The 20,054-nt window shown below is 49.1% G+C and overlaps 1 protein-coding gene and 1 long non-coding RNA gene across 3 annotated transcripts in view; one reads left to right on the plus strand and one right to left on the minus strand.

The window, feature by feature from the left end:
- The window catches only part of EXOC6B (exocyst complex component 6B), a 241,993-nt gene that overhangs the window by 211,594 nt on the left and 10,345 nt on the right, over positions 1-20,054 (plus strand). The gene's annotated exons all lie outside the window — the stretch shown is intronic.
- On the minus strand, positions 11,394-15,234 carry LOC146544555 (uncharacterized). The gene is made up of 3 exons (XR_014883271.1): positions 14,668-15,234; positions 13,139-13,953; positions 11,394-12,993 (listed from the first exon to the last, which is right to left on the minus strand). It is a non-coding gene; the product is annotated as an uncharacterized LOC146544555 (long non-coding RNA).

The following is a 20,054-nucleotide window of genomic DNA, read 5'->3' on the forward strand; positions in this document are numbered from 1 at the left end:
CACCCCATTGGGATGCTGTTCCCATGTCCTCCGTGTCACTCCTATCCAAGGCAATACACGGTGTTTCAAAGCTACTGGGAGAACAATTAATAAATTGCATTGCATAGAATTACACCCTGCGACAGAAAAATGTCTGACTGACCGTCCCGCTCCTTCTCGCAGCCGTAACCTTGGAGGAACACTCAGCTTACAGCTCACACCACGACCAGGTCAGATCCAGTGTTGAAATAGTAGTAAGTACCAAAGGCAATCTAGAAATAATGTTCGCCTGAGTGAACCCTGATGAAATCAAGGGAGCTCGGAGCTCACTCAGCACACAGCCCTTCCAGCACAGCCTGCTGTGGGGGGAGCTCGTTTCCTGAGGTGTTCGCCTTGAGGGTGATGAAGTGATACATATATCTTCCTTAATTTGAGGAAGATTAAGGTTGGCTTCGGGCTCTGTGCCTCGGGAAATGTGTCCAAGTGTCATCCAGAGCGTCGCGTTGTCTCTGCGCCTCCTTTGTCCATCCTCACGTGGATGCTAATTGTGCATCCGACCTCTTCTCCTCATTAAGGTCTTAAGTGTTGGATGGGTGTAGGGTGGCTGTAACCTCGAAGTGTGCTGTCCATATGGGCTGTGGAGTGGGGCTGATGTTTCCCTTCACTCAGAGAGTGGTGAGGCACAGGTGGCCCTTATTGCTCTGGGTGCCTCGTCCATGAAGGTGGTCAAGGCCATGGATGGGGCCCTGAGCAGCCTGAGCTGGTGGGGGCAGAGGGTTGGGCTGGGAGGCTCTGAGATCCCTTCCAACCCAACCATACAGTGATTCTATGGTTCTGTGATCTTTAAGGATGCTTCCAACTCAACCATGATTCTATAATATGGTTCCATTGTGGTGGAGACTCAGTAGCTGCACGCATACCCTGCTCCAGTTCAGCTCTCATTTCTATCCTTACCCGTGAGGAGTTTGCTTTTGCACTGGTATTGAGTGGTGCTGGAGAGCCCTTTTGTACCAGTTTGCTCTTCTTCAGTGCTAGAGAGGTAAAGAATCACCAGTGGAAGAGCTGGAATTTAGTTATGGTCCCAATGGAGATGGGGAGTAGGTGGTGGTGCAAGTTTGATGCTCAGGTTTTATTAACAGGCCAAGTAATTCCTCCCAAGGAAATGGAAGCCCTGTTGTTTAATATGCATAGAGGCTCTTTTCTGGAAAAAACAAAAACGGTGAGGTGAACTGAAGCCCTCCATTCATAAGCTCTCATCTGTGAGCATCCTCACCGCTGTTCCACCGCTGCTTCCAGGTCTTGGTGAGCAAGGAGCTCAGTTGTGTCCAACGAAGAACACACAGTTTGCTAAGTGGTTTTGTTCAGAATGCTTCTTTCAGCAACAGTTGTTCAAATTGGGATGGAAATGGCATTTTTTCACCCCTCTCTCCCTTAGCTTTGCATGTTCCAGGCTCAGTGTAGATCAGGGCTGTGGCTCAACCGATGCTTTTGAGGAATTTGTTCGCTATCAGAAATGCAGCTGCATTGCTGGGGGCATTCCTGCTGCTGCTTTGAGTGTAGCAAAGCGTTTCTGGAGGCCGAGGAGAGCTCTTGGAAGGTATTTCCACAGAAAATTGCAAAACTAAATCAACTCTGCATGCTGGTAGCTCTATTATGATGAAGTGCTTTGAACCAAAAAGTTCAGTGTTCTTGGAAGCTTTTCTTGTGGTCAATGCCAGAGATTTCTGATTAATAAGGAAAACAAGACAGCTTCCTCTCTCTGAGGTGCTGGGCTGAAAAATGAAGCAGTAGGAACAAGGAAGAGCCCTCAGGGTTTCCCTCTCATTGAGAGCCCTATGGAAATGATGTGCTGCTTCTATAGAGTGTATGGGGGTAAAGGGAAGGGAAGGGAAGGGAAGGGAAGGGAAGGGAAGGGAAGGGAAGGGAAGGGAAGGGAAGGGAAGGGAAGGGAAGGGAAGGGAAGGGAAGGGAAGGGAAGGGAAGGGAAGGGAAGGGAAGGGAAGGAAGGGAAGGGAAGGGAAGGGAAGGGAAGGGAAGGGAAGGGAAGGGAAGGGAAGGGAAGGGAACTACAAGAAGGACCCAGGCCAGAGGATGTAGTGGAAGCAGAATAAAGGAGAAATCTGTAAGAAAGAATAAAATATGCATATGCAAAAAATAAATATTTAAAGGGGGCTGTAAGAGAGAAGAGGTCACTCTTTAGTAGGATCTGTTGTGTTAGGACATGGGGAAATGGTTTCAAACTAAAAGAGGGGAGATTTAGACTGGATTTAAGTTCTTTACAGTGAGGGTGGTGAAGCACTGGCACAGGTTGCCCAGAGATGTGGTGGATGCCCCATCCTTAGAGAAACCCAAGGTCAAGCTAGATGGGGCTGTGAGCAGCTGATGGAGCTGTGGGTGTCTCTGTTCACTGCAGGGGAGTAGGACCAGATGGCCTTTGAGGGTCCCTTCCAACTCAACCAGTTACTATCATTCCGTGGTTCTATGAAATAGTAGGGGGCAGTGGGTTTGTAGAAGTTCTAGAAGCTTTCTGAGAGCAGTGGTTGTGTTGATGATGACCTGTGGAAGGTGCATGGCTGATGCACCGAGCATCTTTTCCACCTCTGATAGCTCCTAAAGCAGAGTAACCCCCACCTTCTGTCAGCAGTTGCCTTTTGGAGCACCTTTCCTTTGCCCTTTGTTGGGTTCTTTGGTGCCCAATGGAGCTGAGTTCTTGTAGGGTCTTGTATCCATTCTCAGCCACCTGCTCTAAGCAAGCACTGGGCAGAATCACCCCAAATAGCTTCAGAGTCACCCAGAACCCTGCTGGGTGATGTCTTGAGCTGCAACCACTCCACCTTTAGCAGGACTCGGGGATTTGGGGCACCAGAGAGCCCTTCCAACTCCAGAAGTTCTGTGGTTCCGCGTGTTTACAGCTCCGAGGTCACTACCTGCCAGCTTCTATTTGTCACTGACCCTTCTGCTCAAAAACAAAGATTAAATTGCATTCAGAGCAACCACATAAGCCTCATTTTCTAGAGGCAGCCTTAGGGGAAGGAATTGGCAGCCAAGAGCAGCAGTGGTTCCTGCAAGGATTCCTGCACCGTCAGCAGGAGGATGCGCCGAGCTGTGCCCTGGCATTGGGATTCTACACAGGCACTTACCAGGAGCACATCTACGTGTGCTCACGTCCTCTCTCCCCACCACTTAAATCCTTTCCTTGATTTTTTTTTTTTTTTAAATGTATTTATTTATTATTTTTTTTCTTTTTAAAAATGAAGTTCAATATTGAAATGGAAACACATGGCGGTGCTGGGGCCGGTGGTGTCTATTTTTTCTTTCCCCAAATACCATGTTAATTCAAAAAAGGCCCTTTTCATTACCCGTTATATACACAAGGGCTACAGATTACAAATGCAGAAAATTAAATGGTAAACTCTGCTGCGGGGCCTTGGGGGGAGTAAGGAGAGCCTCCAACCCCCCCGCCTGCATCACTGCCTCCTCTCGGCCCCTCAGCCACAAAGGATGGGTCAGATCCTTATCAGCCTGAAATTGTACTCATAACAGCAGGCTTGCTCATTTTCCCAGTGTTAAATGACTTTTTGTGCATAGATTTGAAATGAATGAAGGATTTTTTCTTCTTTTATTTTTTTTTCCCCTGCTTCTAGTTCCAAGTTTTCTTCCTTTTTTTTTTTTTTTTTAAATCACATTCATCCCATTTCTGATCCTAGATAATTAATGTGAATTATTGCAGTCAATCTGACTCTGCTGAAGCCCTCCTGTGGCTGCACTCCATAGCTATGGCTGCAGATCATATCATACCATAGAATATCATAGAATGGCTTGGGTTGGAAAGGACCTCAAGGATCATCAAGCTCCAGCCTCCCTGCTGCAGGCAGGGCCACCAACCTCCATGTCTAATACCAGACCAGGTTGCCCAGGGCCCCATCCAGCCTGGCCTTGAACACCTCCAGGTGTTCACATCCACAACCTCTCTGGGCAGCCTAAGGGCACAGCAGCATCCATCCTGGTGCTATAAACCACATCCCTTCTTTCACTGTTCCCATCTTAAACCTTTTATTTTCATTTTCTGTGGTGCCCCTTTTCAAGAAGGATGCTGAATTACTCATAAAGTTTGCCTGGAATACTTACTGTATGTAATGTATGATATAATCCAGTATACAATATAATCCAATATATAATATAATCCAATATATAACATAATCCAATATATAACATAATCCTATATATAATATCATCCTTTCCAAAGGATAACAAGACCCAGGCAATTGCATTGCCTGCAATCTCTCTGCCTTCCCCCCTCCCCTCCGCTCCTCCCAGTATTTGCACTGGAATTTCATGAGGGTGCAGGGTTATTAAATTACAATGAGCTTCATGGAAATCAGCATCCAGATGACAAGGGAAGCCCAGTGAGCATCATGCCTGCAGCTCATGCCTCGTTACCCTTGCAGAACCTACAGGGGTGGGATGACATCCAAGCAACACTGGCCCAGCCTTGTATCCAAGTCAGTGGGTCATGAGACTCAAATCTATAGGAAGCCATGCTTGCTTAATTTATATTGACTGAAACACTTGTCCAGAGCTTGGGATGAGCCACTGGCTGCCTCTGCATGACCTGACCTTGTGGTCCCACACGGCCTAATTATTTTTATAAAAAAGGAATCGTTGATTTTCAGCATCTCGGCAACTGCAGGCTGTTTATTTCTGGGCTTTGTTTGCTCATTCGTAGTAGAGGGGACCTTCTGGCTCTCTACAGCACTCTGAAAGGAAGTGGAAGAGGAGTGGGAGTCAGCCTCTGCTCCCAGGTAGAAGTGATAGGATGAGAGGTGATGGCTTCACATTGTGCCAGAGGAGGGTCAGGTTGGGTATTAGGAGACATTTCTTCAAAGGAGTGATCAGGCACCCAGGGAAGTGCTGGTGGCACTGTCCATGGAGGTGATGCAGAAGCATGGACATGTGGCACTTGGGGATGGAGAGAAACCCGGGGATGGAACCCAACATCAGTGTGCGTGGCTACGAGCTGACCTATTGTGATGGTTTGCACGGTGCTCCATCCAACATTCAAGAGCTTAATGTAGAAAAGAGGCAGGATGCAGAACTAGCATCCATGGGAGGATGGATGACTGAGGCACAGAGGCAGTGTGGCATTCTAACTGACACACAAACACGTTTCCCAAGGACATCAGTCCCCTGTGTGGCCCATGAGCTGCTGGAGGACGGGTCTGAACATCACCAGCTCCAACGTGCTTTGTGGCAGGAGCTCAGCTCTTGGCTCTGTGGCTGCTTTCAAGTGAATTTCAAGTTGCCCAGAGGGGCTGTGGATGCCCCATCCATGAAGACACCCAAGGTCAGGTTGGACGGGGCTATGAGCACCTGATGGAGGTGTGCGTGTCCCCTTTCACTGCAGGGGAGTTGGACCAGATGGCCTTTGAAGGCCCCTTCCAACTCAAACCATTCTGTTTTGATGATTCTATGGTGTGTCACAGAATCATAGAATCCTAGAATGGGCTGGGTTGAAAAGGACCACAACGACCATCTAGTTTCAACCCCCCTGCAGGCAGACACTGCCTGGGGCTCCCTGAGCTGGGAGCACAGGAAGGAAAATCTCTGAGAGCTTCTGTGCATTCACTCTTGGGGATGTTAAAAACACAGCAATAAGCAGCACTGTATTTAACACTGCACACATCTGCAGCACAAGGGGAGAGAATATCAAATGCCTGATGTTCTGCAGGCTGCTTGGAGGCGGTGTTGTTTCCCTTCTTGCACATCGGAGCATCTTTGCACTCCTGCTGTCGGCATTAGGTTAAGCCTGCAGGCACACAGATGATTAACAACCCGTATCATTTCATCCTAGCTGCAGTATCACTCTAAATCTTTCTCCCTTCCCAATCTACAAGGATTGTTTTCAGTTCGGAGCCGCTGTATGGTCTTCCAGAAGCTCTCCTGCCCTTGGAGTCAGGGGGTGCACAGACTGTATGGAAGTCACAGACCCCCTGAATAGGTAAATAAGTGATGAGATATCATGAAAAATTTGTATTTTGAGCACAGGGTGAGCTCAGTGCATGCCACAAGCTTGCTCAGCTTGTATTTATTTTTAATTTTTCTTCTGTTTTGAGTTTGGTCTGACTTATTCATGCTTCCATCCCAAGGGGCTTTCGGCAAACGAGCCCTTCGTAAAAAGGTTCGGAGGGGAAAAGCTCAGAGCAGGAGGAAGAAGGGTAGGAGAAGGCATGAAGGCAGGAATGAGAAATGAGGAGGGGAGAGAGGCTTGTTAGCAGCAAAGAGACAAGCAGCAGGAATACCAAGAGGGATTTCCACGTGGAGTTCTGATGTTAGAAGAGCAGCGAGCGGCGTGTTTGGGGCTGCACACCCCGGAGGTGAGGGGGAACTGCTTGCCGTGGATCCTGCTCTTCGTCTGTGATTTACAGCAGCATCCCTCCTGGGAGACAGCAACTGCAGACTGCGGGCTGCTTCTCCAAAAAGATGAAGTTCACCCAAGGGTGAGAGCAATCCTGCTGAGTGGAAACTGTAGCATCGCCGGCAATTGGAAATGAAACCCTGCGTGTAGTCGCCTCCGGGGATGTGCGAGTAATTCTATCCCATATGGAGAGAGAGATGGGAGTAGGTTGGGTGTAGAAGCAGCCAGGCTGACTCTTCTTTCCAACTGTACATTTTCTGGTTGAATTAGGGGCCTCTCTGTGTTTTCTGCTGCAACATGCTGATATCCCCTTCTTTCCTTTTGTCTGAATGCATTGATACCCACATATTGCCTGCAATGTTCTCACTCAGCCATCCTCTGCTTTTGATGAATGCGCTGTTGGTGATTTGTTTCCTGCCGTGAGAATGATGCCTGCATTCCCTCTGTTTCTTTTCCCAAACCCGTTTTTGTATTAATGCCGCATGCTGCCATCTGCAGCTGATGGGTCACAGCATTGCTTAGGACCACTAAGATGATCAGAGGGCTGGAGCACCTCTCCTGTGAGAAGAGGTTGAGGGAACTGAGCTTGTTTGGCTCAGAGAAGAGAAGGCTCCAGGGAGACTTCATTGTGGCCTTCCTGTACTTGAAGGGGGCACAGAAACAGGAGGGGGAACAGCTGTTTACAAGGGTGGATGGTGATAGGACAAGGGGGAATGGTTTTAAACTGAGACAGGGGAGGTTTGGGTTGGATATTGGGAGGAAGTTTTTCACCCAGAGAGTGGTGAGGCACTGGAACAGGTTGCCTAAGGAGGTTGTGGATGCCCCATCCCTGGAGGCATTCAAGGCCAGGCTGGATGTGGCTCTGGGCAGCCTGGGCTGCTGGTTGGTGACCTGCACATAGCAGGGGGTTGGAACTGGATATCACTGTGGTCCTTTTCAACCCAGGCCATTCTATGATTCTAAGATTCCATGAAATGAACACATCACAGCCACCTCCTGCAGCAGTAGGCGATGCCATGTCTGAAGCTGAGAAGGGCAGCCTTACTGTCACCAGGTTCCTCTTCTTCAGGATCTCACAGGGAGCAGTCAGCCCGTGACAGGGATTGGAATGGAATGATCTTTAAGCTCCCTTCCAGCCCAAGCCATTCCATGAGCCTTTGATTCTGTGGTTCTTTGAGGATGCATATTGGAACAAATTGCCCAGAGACAAGTGGGTGCTCCATCCCTAGAGACTTTCAAGGCCAGACTGGACTAGGCACTGAGCAACCTGGTCTGTATGTGTTGTTCCTTTTCATTGCAGGGGAGTTGGACAAGATGACCCTTAGAGGTCCCTTCCATCTCTAAGCGTTATATGATTGTGTGATTCTATATAGACAACACTTATTCTCTCCTTTTTCTCTGCATGGAAAAGCTTTCATTACCCTGGTAGGTGTGTATCAAAGTTTCTTATTTCTGTTTAAGATTTCCTAGTCAGCTCTGCCACGACAACTCACTAAAAATAAGACTTTTCACCTTTGTCAAGCAATCAGCAGCTCTGAGGTTGGGTGCAGGGGAGAGAGATGGCAAGGCTGGTGTTAGGAAACAGCCCTGGCTTGGGCTGGTCCAGGAGGGCTCCAGCTCTGCCTGCAAGAAGCTCTTATGGTAGCTGGTGCTGGGTACTGCTAATTTCAGTGCTTAATGGGGTCACAGGCAGCCCCAGGCAGCAATGCAGGGCTTCTGGGCTCCAGGGCAGCTCTACTGGGGAGCTGGATGGGAGAAGGAGTGGAGACTTGTTTAACAGTACTGTCACAGGGCAATGCAGAGTGTCCTTGACATGCAGAGGTGGAAAATGATGTGCCAGAAGCAAAGGCAGTTTGATGAACTTGTCTTCATCACATCCCTTCCTTGCATCTGTTCAGACATTGCCATTGCAAGACCGTGTTTCTGGTCCAAAAAGAAGACGAATTTGCCTGATGGAAGGCACATGCACATGTGTCCTGTTTGCACAATCCCTCGTCTTTTGCAGTAGCAGTGCTTTTGCTGTGGGTTTTGCTCTGCACCACCTCAGTCCCTTTTCTGCCCTGCAGCCTCCACCGTGCCTGTAGCAGTCTTGCTTTCTTATTTATTTAAATATATATATTTTTGTATCTAACAATGACCTCAGCTGTTTGTTTAAGGAGTTCATAACCCCGTGTGAGCTTTACGACGATGAAAAGGAAATTCAAGAGAAGCCCTTTGGTTCCGAGGGTCTGGCACTGATCTGCTGGGGTTCTGCTTTATGTTCCTATCAAACAATAATAAAACGACCAGAAAGGGGAAAGTAAACAGCTCGGTGTAAATAAAGACGAATCCTTGTCATTCTGCCTTCCTCGCATAGCTCAGGAAATAAGTGAATGAGGCAGCGTAATGGGGACGGAAGTGCACGCACCTATGTGTAAATCCTGACGTCTGAGAAGCCTTGAGAAAAAGAAAAGCTTTGAATAGAAGGAAATCAGGCAGTGTAGTGGTGGTGGTGGTGCACAATGCTGAGCCTCTTGTGTTTGCTCAGAGGAGGGATGCTGGGTTCGGAGCCATGCTGTGTTGGGTTTGGGTTTGATGCCACCCAAGTTGTGTGGGATGGCCAAATTCTGAAGGGTATTTGGATGCTCCATCCATGGAGGTGCTCAAGGCCATGGATGGGGCCCTGGACAGCTTGTTCTGATATGGACACCCAGCCCATGGCATGGGTTGGGGCTGGGTGGGCTTTGGGGTCTCTTCCAACCCAACCATTCTATGATTCTTTCATTCTGTGGCCATGATGGAGTAGTCAGGAGTGAATGGGTCCTTCGGTCTGCAGAGCAAAGGGCTGCTGCTGAAATACGAGTGGCTCTTCCCCAAGCAGAAGTGGGGTCAGTGCAGGATCATTGCTCTTCTCTGGTAGAAATTCTCCCGAAGTTTTGCAGAAAAACCCTAGAATCATGGAGTCATACAATAAACTGTGTTGGAAGGGACCCATGAGGATCATTGAGTCCAACTCTTATTTTGCTCTGTTGAAGAATCAGTTGAGTGTCAGGACTAGCTGCTGTAGGGTGACAGGGAGGAGAAGATTTGGGGAGAGATGTAAGGACTTGTCCTTAAATTGGACGGAATCACAAGATCCCATCCTGCTTGAGGATGGAACCCCTCTGGGTCCCTCCAAGTCCTATGCTGCCCCAGCAGGGACACCCAGAGCTGTGACCCCCTGGCAGTATTTAGGGGTTCCCAAGTAGGAGACCCCACACTTCTCTGGTCTCCATGCCAGTGCTCCAGCACCCTCCCAGCATAGCAGTGCTGCTGGTGGGCAGGGGGAGCTCCTGGACTTCTGGCTATGCCCAGTGCCCTTGGAACCATTGAGCGGAGCCATCTATGGCCATGGGTGACCAACACCTGTAGAGCAATAGGACGCCTTTCAGGATGTGTCTCAGCCATCTGGACATCCTCCAAACACCAAGCCCTCCATTTCCATCCAACCTTACTGGAGGCCTGCAAGCTTAAAGCAGCATACCTAAAGTGGACTGCAGCATTCAGTGATGGAAATTGCCCTCCCTTAGTGGGCATAGTGGGGGTGAGTGCACAGTTGGACTTGACGATCTCGGTGGTCTTTTCCAACCTTAATGATTCAATGAACATCACCCTCTTTTCTTGTTTGTTTTTTTTGACTGCACTCAATGGCCAACACTTTCTCCATGCCCTGAGCTGGGCAGCTCTGACACCATACCCTGCTCCCCCTATGCCCCCCTCCCGTCCTCTGTGCCCAGCTCTCACCTCCTCACCCCACCAATTGCTTTCCCATCAAACATCTTTTCCCTGCCTTTTGGACCCTGTGCATCAAGGTGATCTCACCGCAGCCCGTCTGCTCGCTGCCCTGCTTGGCCTGTCCCAGTTCTTGGCATCCGAAATGGGGCTTTGTTTACACCTTTCCAAGGCTCTGACAATAAGCGCGAGGCCATCCAGGGGTTAGTGTGACACCGCGCGAGGAAAGGCTTTGCTTTGCTTTGCTTTGCTTTCAGATTCCTCCCGAGGTTTTTAGCTGCAACAAATGGCCATAAATCCTATTGCCCTGCTGCAGAGCGAGGCGAACGGATGCAGGATCGGGGCAAAAGCTCAATATTTTCTGTAAAGAACGCTTTCTATAGAAAAGGGCAAGACGTAGCTGACTATGCTTTCGGATTAGGTTAGAATGCCAAGCCTTCTTCTTTACACCTTTCTTGGAAGCACTTTTTGGGGGCATGCCTGAGGGAATGGTGGATAGAGCATAGGGCACAATAGGCACATAGAGCTCAGCAATTTCATGGCCATGGGGTTCCAAGCCTGCTTTGTCCTGGAGATGCTGAGAGGAGTAGAAGAGTCATCCAGAGGTAGAGGGGAAGGGGTTGGTGGTGTCCATTCCATTAAAAAAGGGATTATTTTACAGCGTGGATGGAAATAAAAGATGTAATAATAGATTTTAATCAAGATGATGGGGTTTTTTTTTGCTGTAATTTATTGGCCTCTACAAACTGAAGGAACTCTTTTTCCCTTAAGCAGGGTGTTACCGACTCACTGATTTCGAACCTTCTGCGAAGTTATTTTATATCTGTTTCCTTTTAGCCAAATGTTTCCTACCAGTCTGCACAGCTGTTTTAAATATCCATTTGCTCGTGTGTCTGCTTTTCTGTAGAGCACGCTCTTTTCCAAACAGTATTCAGGCTCTGGAAATATCCATCCCGCAGCCATATAAAATCAATTCTGATAAACCACCCAGGTGCTCCCATTGGCTGGATGGGTTTTGCAGGTGACACTGCTGAACAGAAGGGCTCCAGCACACTTGTGGGGTGTCCTTGGAAGCTGTTTGCAAAGCACAGGTTGAACTCCTGTTGGAGACCTCCATAGCTGTCACTGGTTGCTTTGCTCTGATGCTGAGTTGGTCCACGTGCCGTGGATCTTCTCGTGGCTGCTTGGCACGGGGACTGGTGCTCAGAGAAGAGCCATGAGGACAGCAAACTGGGAGAAAAGGATGGGTTTGGGATGAAAACCATCCCCTAATGAATGGGGAAAAGTGTTTATATTAGGGGATGGGGTTGGTATAGTTGTGGCTCTCCTGTTTCAGAACTCGGTTCTGTGTAGACTGTAGGGATGGAAGGTGGGATGAGTTTGAAGGGGAATTCCCAAAGCAAGCATAGAATCATAGAATGGTTTGGGTTGGGAGAAACCTTTAAGGTCATCTGTTTCCAACCCCCTGCTATAGGCAGGGACATCTCCCTCTAGCCCAGGTTGCTCACAACCCCATCCAGCCTGGCCTTGAGTGCTTCCAGGGAGCGGCATCCACAATCTCACTGGGCTGCCATTAAAGAATTTCTTCCTAATATCTAGTCTAAAAGCAGCACATTTCCAGCCTTGTAAGCAGGATGAAGACATCGATGCAGCACAGCAACCCCAGCACCAGCCCACGTACCGCATCCTCCCATGGTTGGGGAAGGAGAGAGCCAAAATCTTCCTGTTTCTAAATGGAAAAAAGTCCCAGGTCCGAGCCTGCCTCCTGCGAAGCTGAGTGAGGCTCCACAGTGTGTTTTCTGTTTACAGTAGAGCTTAAAGAAATAAGCATCAGTTACATAGGGGAAAACTGAGAGCGCAGTCAAATTGGACCCCAGGGCAAGGCTTGCCGGCAACAATAGACCCCATCCTTTCTGCTAAACAAAAAAGCTGAGGATAAGGAGGAAGTCATCATGAAAAGCAAGGGATGTATTAGCTTAGTTTTGAGCAAATGTTTAAAAAAAAAAAAAAAAAGCAAAAAACGGAAAGAAAAGAAGGTATTTCAAGCACTTGAACTCGAATGGTGGCTCTGGGCGTATCCATTTCACCGCAGACAGTGTCTGCAAGTTGGTTGCACATGTGTGCACACAGCATCACGGTGGGGACAGCCAGCGTTTAAGAGGCTGCTGCCCCAGAGAGGCTTCCCCCAGTCTGTCTGCTCTCTGCTTTTAGCTCTTTTCACGAGCATCCTTTTAGCCCAGTTCATGCGGTGTTTCTCTGTCGGTATTTCTGCAGCGATAGCTGCGGGTGAGCTTCTGCAGAGGATGCACAGAACTCATTGCAAGTGCAGGAGGGGCTGCTGCCTCCCTCCCCATCCTCCCAAAGCCATTCCTCCTCATCCGGCTCCCAAACCCACCTCCTCCCTCCCTCTCCCCCTGCACGAGGACACGGGGAGGAAGCGCGCTGATAACGCTCATTAAATTTATAGCCACGTTGCGCCGTAATGTTTAATCAATGTTACGTGACTGTGTGCTGCAGCACGGGGTACAAGTTCAATGCAAGGTGAATCTTGTCTGAGATAATCTGAAAGTTCACGCAGAGGTGAAGGCAGCGGCAGCTTCGCGCAGACCGGCTCGGGGTTAGCGAGAGGTCACCTGGGTTTTTTGGGTGTTTTTTTTTGTTGTTTTTTGTTTTGTTTTGTTTTTCTTTCCCCTTTTTAATGTGTAAACAGAAGGAAAAAAAACACAGCTTGCGAAGGTCTTGGCATCATCTGAGCAACAGGAAAAATAACAGTGGCGCGTTGGCCCCATGGGTCGGTACCCAGTGAGCGCCGGGTCCTGGCTGCAGGGCTGGAGACATGACAGCAATGCCTTTAGGGACAGAGGGAGCACATCCACATGTCACAGCTGGGAAATCCAGACACTCTCTCAGCTCTGTCCCCGTTCTGAGCACGGTGCAGGTGGGACCCTCAGTCCCACTCACTGGGCTGGGTGTCCCCAGTGGGGCTGGACTCACCTGGAAAATGGGCTGGGTGGTCTCGAGGGGATGCTGCAGGTCCATCAGTGTCCACTGAGCTGCATCAATCTGGGATGTTTGGCCCTAGAAAGCTGTCACTGCATGCAGTTATTTTGGGTAGGGCCAATGGTGGAAGTGGTCTGCTTGGGAGACTGCTGCTTTTTTTGCCTCTCCACCAGCTTTTGTGTGTATTTTGTGGATTCTGTGCTTTTCTTCATTAGCTCTTCTTCTTTATCCAAGCATCCTGACCTGCAGCTGAGCTGTTTTTTTCACGTTTCCCCCCAACCAGCCCATTTGGAAGCACGGGTCAGGCAGGACAGCTCAGATAAGCTCCAAAGCAGAGGTTACCGAGCTCACTCCCCTCATAAATCCCCATTTCCAACCTTCCCCTCCTTTCTGCTGATACAAGCCCCGGGGCTGTGCTGGAGAGGCAGCCAGGGGCCAGCTGTCAGCTGAGAGCCACAGGTGCTGCTCCAGCAGCGCCAACAGCAGCTCCGCCTGCGCCTCGGCTGCAGGAAAAATGCAAGGCACGAGATGGGAAGAGGCAGAGGAGAGCCCTCCAAAAGATGTGTTTTTTTCCCTCCTATACAAATCCCTCTTCGGTGACCACGTGCAAGTGTGTTTGCCTTCATTTTCAGTCATTTCATTGCACTTTGGCACAATCCCTTGACTTTCTCACCCTGACTGTGGAGGCAGGGAGGGTATTGTTGCAGACCGTGGGTGTCCATCCTTCTGGCTTGAGTGAAGAGGAATTGTCTTTGGCCGCGTCGTTAATGTAGATGAGTAACAAAAGTTCTTTTATTTTATTGCATTTTCTATTAAAAAAATTAAAAAAGGAGGGCAACAAAACTGTAAAACTAGCAGGTTGGACACGTGTGCTGTTGATGAAGGGTAACTGAAGGCACAAAGCCATTCTCTCTCAACACTGAGCACGGGGTTTTCTACCAATAGCAAAACCAGTTTCAAAACCACAAAATGCTTTTGTTCCCTCTTCACTTCTAAGAAAAATTGCCTGCAGCACAACAACCTCAGGAAGCTGAGTTGAGTGTTTTCATAGAATCATAGAATGACTGAACCACGGAGTGGTTGGGTTGGAAGGGACCCCAAAGCCCACCCATCCCCATTTGTGGGCTGGGTGCCCTCTGCCAGCTCAGTATGCCCAGAGCCCCATCCATGGCCTTGGGCACCTCCAGGGGATGAGTCACCCACAGCTTCTGGAGGTTTTTGAGAAATGTGGAGATGTGGCACTGAGGGACATGGTCAGTGGGCATGATGGGAGTCAATGGTTGGACTTGGGGATCTTTGTGGTCTTTCCAACCTTAATGATTCTATGATTCTCTGGGCAGCCCATACCAGTGCCTCACCACCCTCTAAGCAGAGAATTTCCTCTTAACATCTAACCTAACTCTCATCTCTTTTAGTTTTAAGCCATCCCTCTTTGTCCTATCACTACCTGCTCCCCTAATACCACCCCTGTTGATGCATCCCAGGATTCCCCAAGCTTCCAACCCCAAATCCGTTCCCGTTACCTCCATTGCCACGGCACCGGGTGGCGAGGAGAAGGCATGGGAATGTTCTGCAGGAGACATCTCTGCGTCGGCGATGAATCCCCCTTTGTGCTGTCAATGGAGACACGAAGCGTTGTTCAATAGCAGTCCCTCGAGAGCAGCTCCCGGCACTCTCTGCTTCCTCTTGGCCGCTGCCCAGTGTTGTCTCTTTGTCCAATGCAGGCTGGAGGATCTGCAGGGCAGAGAGCTGCTCGTCGTGGCAAGCACCGTGCAAACTTGTGAACCTGCAGGAAGAATCTCGTGGGTAGAAATAATTATTTTTACAGGTGCAAAATGGCTAATCTTTCCAGCATTCCAATCTACTTGTGTTCCTTTAACCCGTTCATAAAATACCCCATCCACTTGGCTACCACCAGCACCGAAACCTCACAATGCCTGTGTTTTTTGCACTGAATATCCGCAGTGTTTTGTTATTTTTTTCAGTTGGCATCACACGGTGCTTTACGATAGCTGGAGGAACGTGGGATTTCCCTAGAATTCAGTCCAGCCTTCCCCACGGGCAGCACTCCAGCCCAGTGACTAAGGCCATGGTTCTGCCCCAGCAGAGCCAGCAGGAGCACAGATGGAGCCGCAGGGACTTTCCAGGAGCCCTCGAGGCTGTCACCACGCTGTGATGTGTTAATCCTCCGCATCCCCACCCTGCAGCCTGGTGCTGACCTGAGAGCAGCCTTTCAGTGTCCAAAGGGGCTGTAAGAAAGAAGGGGATGGACTCTTCAGCAGGGTCTGTTGTGTTAGGACGTGGGGAAATGGTTTCAGACTCAAAGAGAGGAGATGCAGACTGGATATAAAGAAGCAGTTTGTTACGATAAGGGCTCTGAACCATTGGCACAGGTTTCCCAGAGAGGTGGTGGGTGCCCCATCCCTGGAGACACCCAAGGTCAGGCTGGGAGCACCTGATGGAGCTGTGGGTGTCCCCATTCACTGCAGACAGTGGGACCAGATAGTCCTTGAAGGTCCCTTCCAACTCAAACTCTGTGATTGAGTGGTTCTGCTGCTCCACGTTGGTGTTGTTGAAGTCCAGCAGCTCCTTCGTGTGCTGTGATGTGGGAGGCTGGAAGGCGAAGGGGTTCCTCTTAATAAACGATGAACATTTGCAGATGGAAAAGCAGAAAACCTTTCTGTGCACACGGAAAACTTTTTGGAGACCTTCCCCTGGGAGCCTGATGTAAGAAATGCAGACCTATAAACAGGCAATAGTACAAGCCTGAAAATAACCCAGACTGGACAAATAAGGGCTTTGTCAGTCTCAAACCTCCCTCTGATAAATACTCTGTCCCTTCTGCCATAAATCTTTCCAGATTCTTCTCATAGTTTTTTTGGTGGGTTTTTTTCTTTTTTTTTTTTTCCAAGAACTTTTACAGATAGCAGAAAAGCAAAAAAAAAAAAAAAAAAGAGATGGAAAGATAAAATTGCTGCCTTAACTTGCAAAGTAAATCCAGCTAAGGTGCGAGATGAGAAACGTGGCGTTGGTTTTCTGCTCTTCTGTCTGAGCAGTGAGGAGGAATGACAGCCCCAGGTGGGACCTCTGCAGGGATTTGAGTCTTCAGAGTGACCCAAGCAGGCTGGACAGTATTGCACCTCCAGTCTAAATGAGTTCCTTTGAGTCTTTCTGATAAGCACCTAGGACAAAACCAACTTCCCCTGGCTTCCATGTGTGTTAATGTCTTGCTTTGTGCATCACGTTGGCTTGTGCAGCCAGTGCAGCATAAGGTTACTGCAGTGCTAGGCACTCCCTAGCACTCCTTCCTTAGGAAGAAGCTTAGTTTCCAGTAAAATCAGTGACAAATCTAGTGCTGCTTTCATCTAGGCCATGATTTTACCCTGTGTGTCTTTCACAAGTAAGCAAGCAAACATCATGTTCCAATTCCCAGTGCCTTTTCTTCTTCGTGATGCTCTCGCCCAAATCCACGTCTCCCCGTGGGGTCGAGTATTTCTTTCTCCTTTCAGTATTATTTTCCCACGAGGCATAATGGCAACCTCACCAAAATAAATGATTTTGAATGTACTTGTCTGGCTGCTGGTGTGGGAAGCTCCTTGGGTTTTGTGCTCTGCAGTCACCCCACTGGGTGGCATCTGGGGCTGAGCGATTGGCTGTGGGATGGTTGTGTGCATGGGCATGGGCAAACAGGGACTTGGCACTGGGTTGGATCCAGTGGTTTCTTCTGCTTTTCATGGAAATATTCAATATTCTTAGCTGGGTATTTTGTGGTCCCTCTGGGAGCAGCTTGTCTCTTCATTCAGGCGGGGTTAGTTGTGATGCTGGTAGGACCCAAGCCTCTTGCTGTCACCTTTCATCAATGGAGCTGTGGTGTCAGGTCATCAAAATATACTTCTTAAAGAAGTGATTTAGGATTATAAGGCAATGATGTGATCTCTTGCAAGCTGAAGCATGGCTGCTTTGTAGAAGGCATTGGGTCAAAGCTGTTCATTCTGCTTGCAGTGACGGTGGGAGAAGAGCATCAAACTTGGAGGTTATTAGGAAAAGAAGGGAATGTGATAATTGAGCCTTTTAGAACTGATACCAGCATCCAATAAACATGTAAGGACATGATTAGTGGAGATGGTTCGGATGGGTTGACGGTTCGGCTTGATCATAGAATCATAGAATGGCCTGGGTTGAAAAGGACCACAGTGATCATCTGGTTTCAACCCCCTGCTATGTGCAGGTCACCAACCAGCAGACCAGGCTGCCCAGAGCCACATCCAGCCTGGTCTTGAATGCCTCCAGGGATGGGGCATCCACAACCTCCTTGGGCGATCTCTTCCAACCTTAATGATTCTGTGATTCTATGAAGTGGTCACAAATGGTCATGAGTCGTCTTCCCCTTTTCATCCCCCACCATACTTTGGGTTTTTATAGGGAGGTGTTGCTCTACAGGAGACACAGCAATGCGCCATGCTTTGCACCCATCTCATGAGCCTTGAGGACCACAGAAAAGCAGAGAGAAAAGGACTAAAAGAGGTGTGAGATTTCCACAAACTGGGCTTTTACTGGGAGGTTTGATTCCCTGTGTTGGATGCTTCCCATCCGTCGTTGGTGGTGGGTCTGTTGATACTCTGAAGAACCCTATTCGAGCCTTTCTGATGCTCTCTGTGTTGCTGAGAGTAAATATCGCAGGGGATGAAAAGGGAAGAGGTACTGGTGTGGAGGATGTTGTATTTTTACTGGATGAAGTGTTTCAAGCTGACATCTGTAGACCTTGAAACAAAGGGAGAGTTCCTCTTCAGGATCAGGTTGTTTTCCCTTACACCATCTGGTTGCTGCGTAGCTGTGAGACTTGTGCCAGCCTGCCTCTGGCAACAGCTATTTTATAAATATATTTCCATAAATACCAACAGTTTAAGCATGAACTCAGCCCGAAGGAGTCAGGATATTAAAAAGCAGAGGGGCTGAGACACAGGGGAAGATGTAGCCACAAGAGCAAAGGCAGCAATGGCACTTTTACACCGAGATGTGCCTCTCTCACCCAGCAGGCATTGAAAATACCTGTGCCATCAGTTCTGAAGAGGAAAAAATTAGCAGAGCCAGGTGTTGCTTGAAGTCAGGGCTGCAGGAAGGTTCATCTGTCCTGCAGTGGTTCCTGGCCTTTGTGTCTTAGAGGGAAGAGGTGGGGAGGGGTCCTTGGGGCCGAATGGTCCTGTGTCAGCTCAGCCCTGTGGTACCATCCCACTGTCCATAGGATAAGTCTCTATTCTCTGCATTACTTTTCACCTTGAATCTCCCTTTCCTGCCACCATTTGCACCATGCATCACCTCCCAAGTCTGTGCATAGCCCATGGTGGCACAGGCACCAGTTTCCATTCCAAGTGCAGCCATGTTCATTGGGGTTTTATATATATATGCAAATGTATGTGTGTGAATGCATAAAACCAGATTGTTTTCCCGTACCTTTCCCTGTATACCTTTCCATTCTCCACTTCTCCATTAGTACAAACACACACTTGGGCACAAACAGCTCTCCTATGGAGAATGTGAACTCTTTGCAGCTGCAGGCTTGCAGCTGAGCACGCAGTTATTGCATTTCCCTATCGCCGCAGTAAAAGCTCCCTTTTTTTTTTTCTCCCCTTCTTCTTTTCCTTTCCTCCAGTGTGCGCCCTGTCAGCTTTGATTTATAGCCTTGAAAAGCAGACTCTGGTTTGAAGAATTAATGGTATTTGCATATTTTATTTGGAATCTCCCCTGGAAGGCGGCTGCAGCCGTGGAGCTGCCCAGCGCCGCCGTGCAGACGCTCTTCTCCTTTCCTTATTTCTTTTCTTTCCTGGTGTCATTCAGATTTAGCAGCAGAGGTGAAAAGTTTAAACAGTAAAAGCAATAAAACCACATTTATGTGACAGATAAATCGTCCAGAGACAGCTCCCTCTTGCAGCACCTTTCTCCCCTGGCTCCAACCTGTGCCTACGGCTGAGCCCTGCAGTGCCCACTGTGCTCAGCCCCAGGCACCCTCAGTGCTGCTTGTGCCCTTCCAAGGTCCAGCCTGGGTGGGTTTGTGTTTAGGATGGTGCTTATTTACAGTCGTAGAGTCATTCAGATTGGAAAAGAGCTCTAATATCCCCAAGCCCAAACCCGAACCCATCCCACCACGCCTACTGACCATGGCCCTCATTGTCACATCTCCACAGTTCTTGGGCACCTCCAGAGATGGTGACCCCACCACCTCCCTATGCAGTCTGTGCCAGTGCCTGACTGCTCTTTTGCAGAAGAAATGTCTCCTAATATCCAACCTGATCCTCCCCTGGCCATCACCTCTTGTCCAGTTGTTTCCTGGGAGCAGAGGCCAACCCCCATCTCGCTCCAACTTCTTTCAGGCAGTTTCAGAGCCACGTGGTCTCCCCTGAGCCTCCTCTTCTCCAGACTGTCCCATCTCATTCCCTCAGCCTCTACCCATAAGATCTGTGCTCCAGATCCCTCGCAGCTCTGCTGCCCTTCTCTGGACACACTCCAGTGCCTCGATGCCTTTCTTGCAGTGAAGGGCCCAAAACTGAATACAGCACTTGAATTGCAGCCTCACCAGCACCTTTGCACACTGTTAATCACAGCCCCTCGTGCTTTTTTTCCTTAACCCACTTCTAACCTTCGCCTTCTTATTTCTACCCCTTTTTTATTGCCCTGCAGGGCATCCTACAGCCCCTACAGCCGTCCCCAGTACAGGACAGACCTGCTGGAAGCACTGTGGGGTAGAAGGATCACATGAAGTCATACTCCGGGCTGCGGCTTTAGGGTGCCCTTTGGATAAAAAGACTCCCAACAATGTGCAGCCCTGGTTTGTAGCCGACCTGCAGCACAAAACCGCGGGTTGGAAGAGCCCTCCGAGGTCCCGGCTAATCCATTCCCCCCGCCAGCGCTGGGG

Source organism: Meleagris gallopavo, chromosome 4 (genome assembly GCF_905368555.1).
Source record: "Meleagris gallopavo chromosome 4, MGAL_WU_HG_1.1, whole genome shotgun sequence".
NCBI classification, from domain to species: Eukaryota; Metazoa; Chordata; class Aves; order Galliformes; family Phasianidae; genus Meleagris; species Meleagris gallopavo.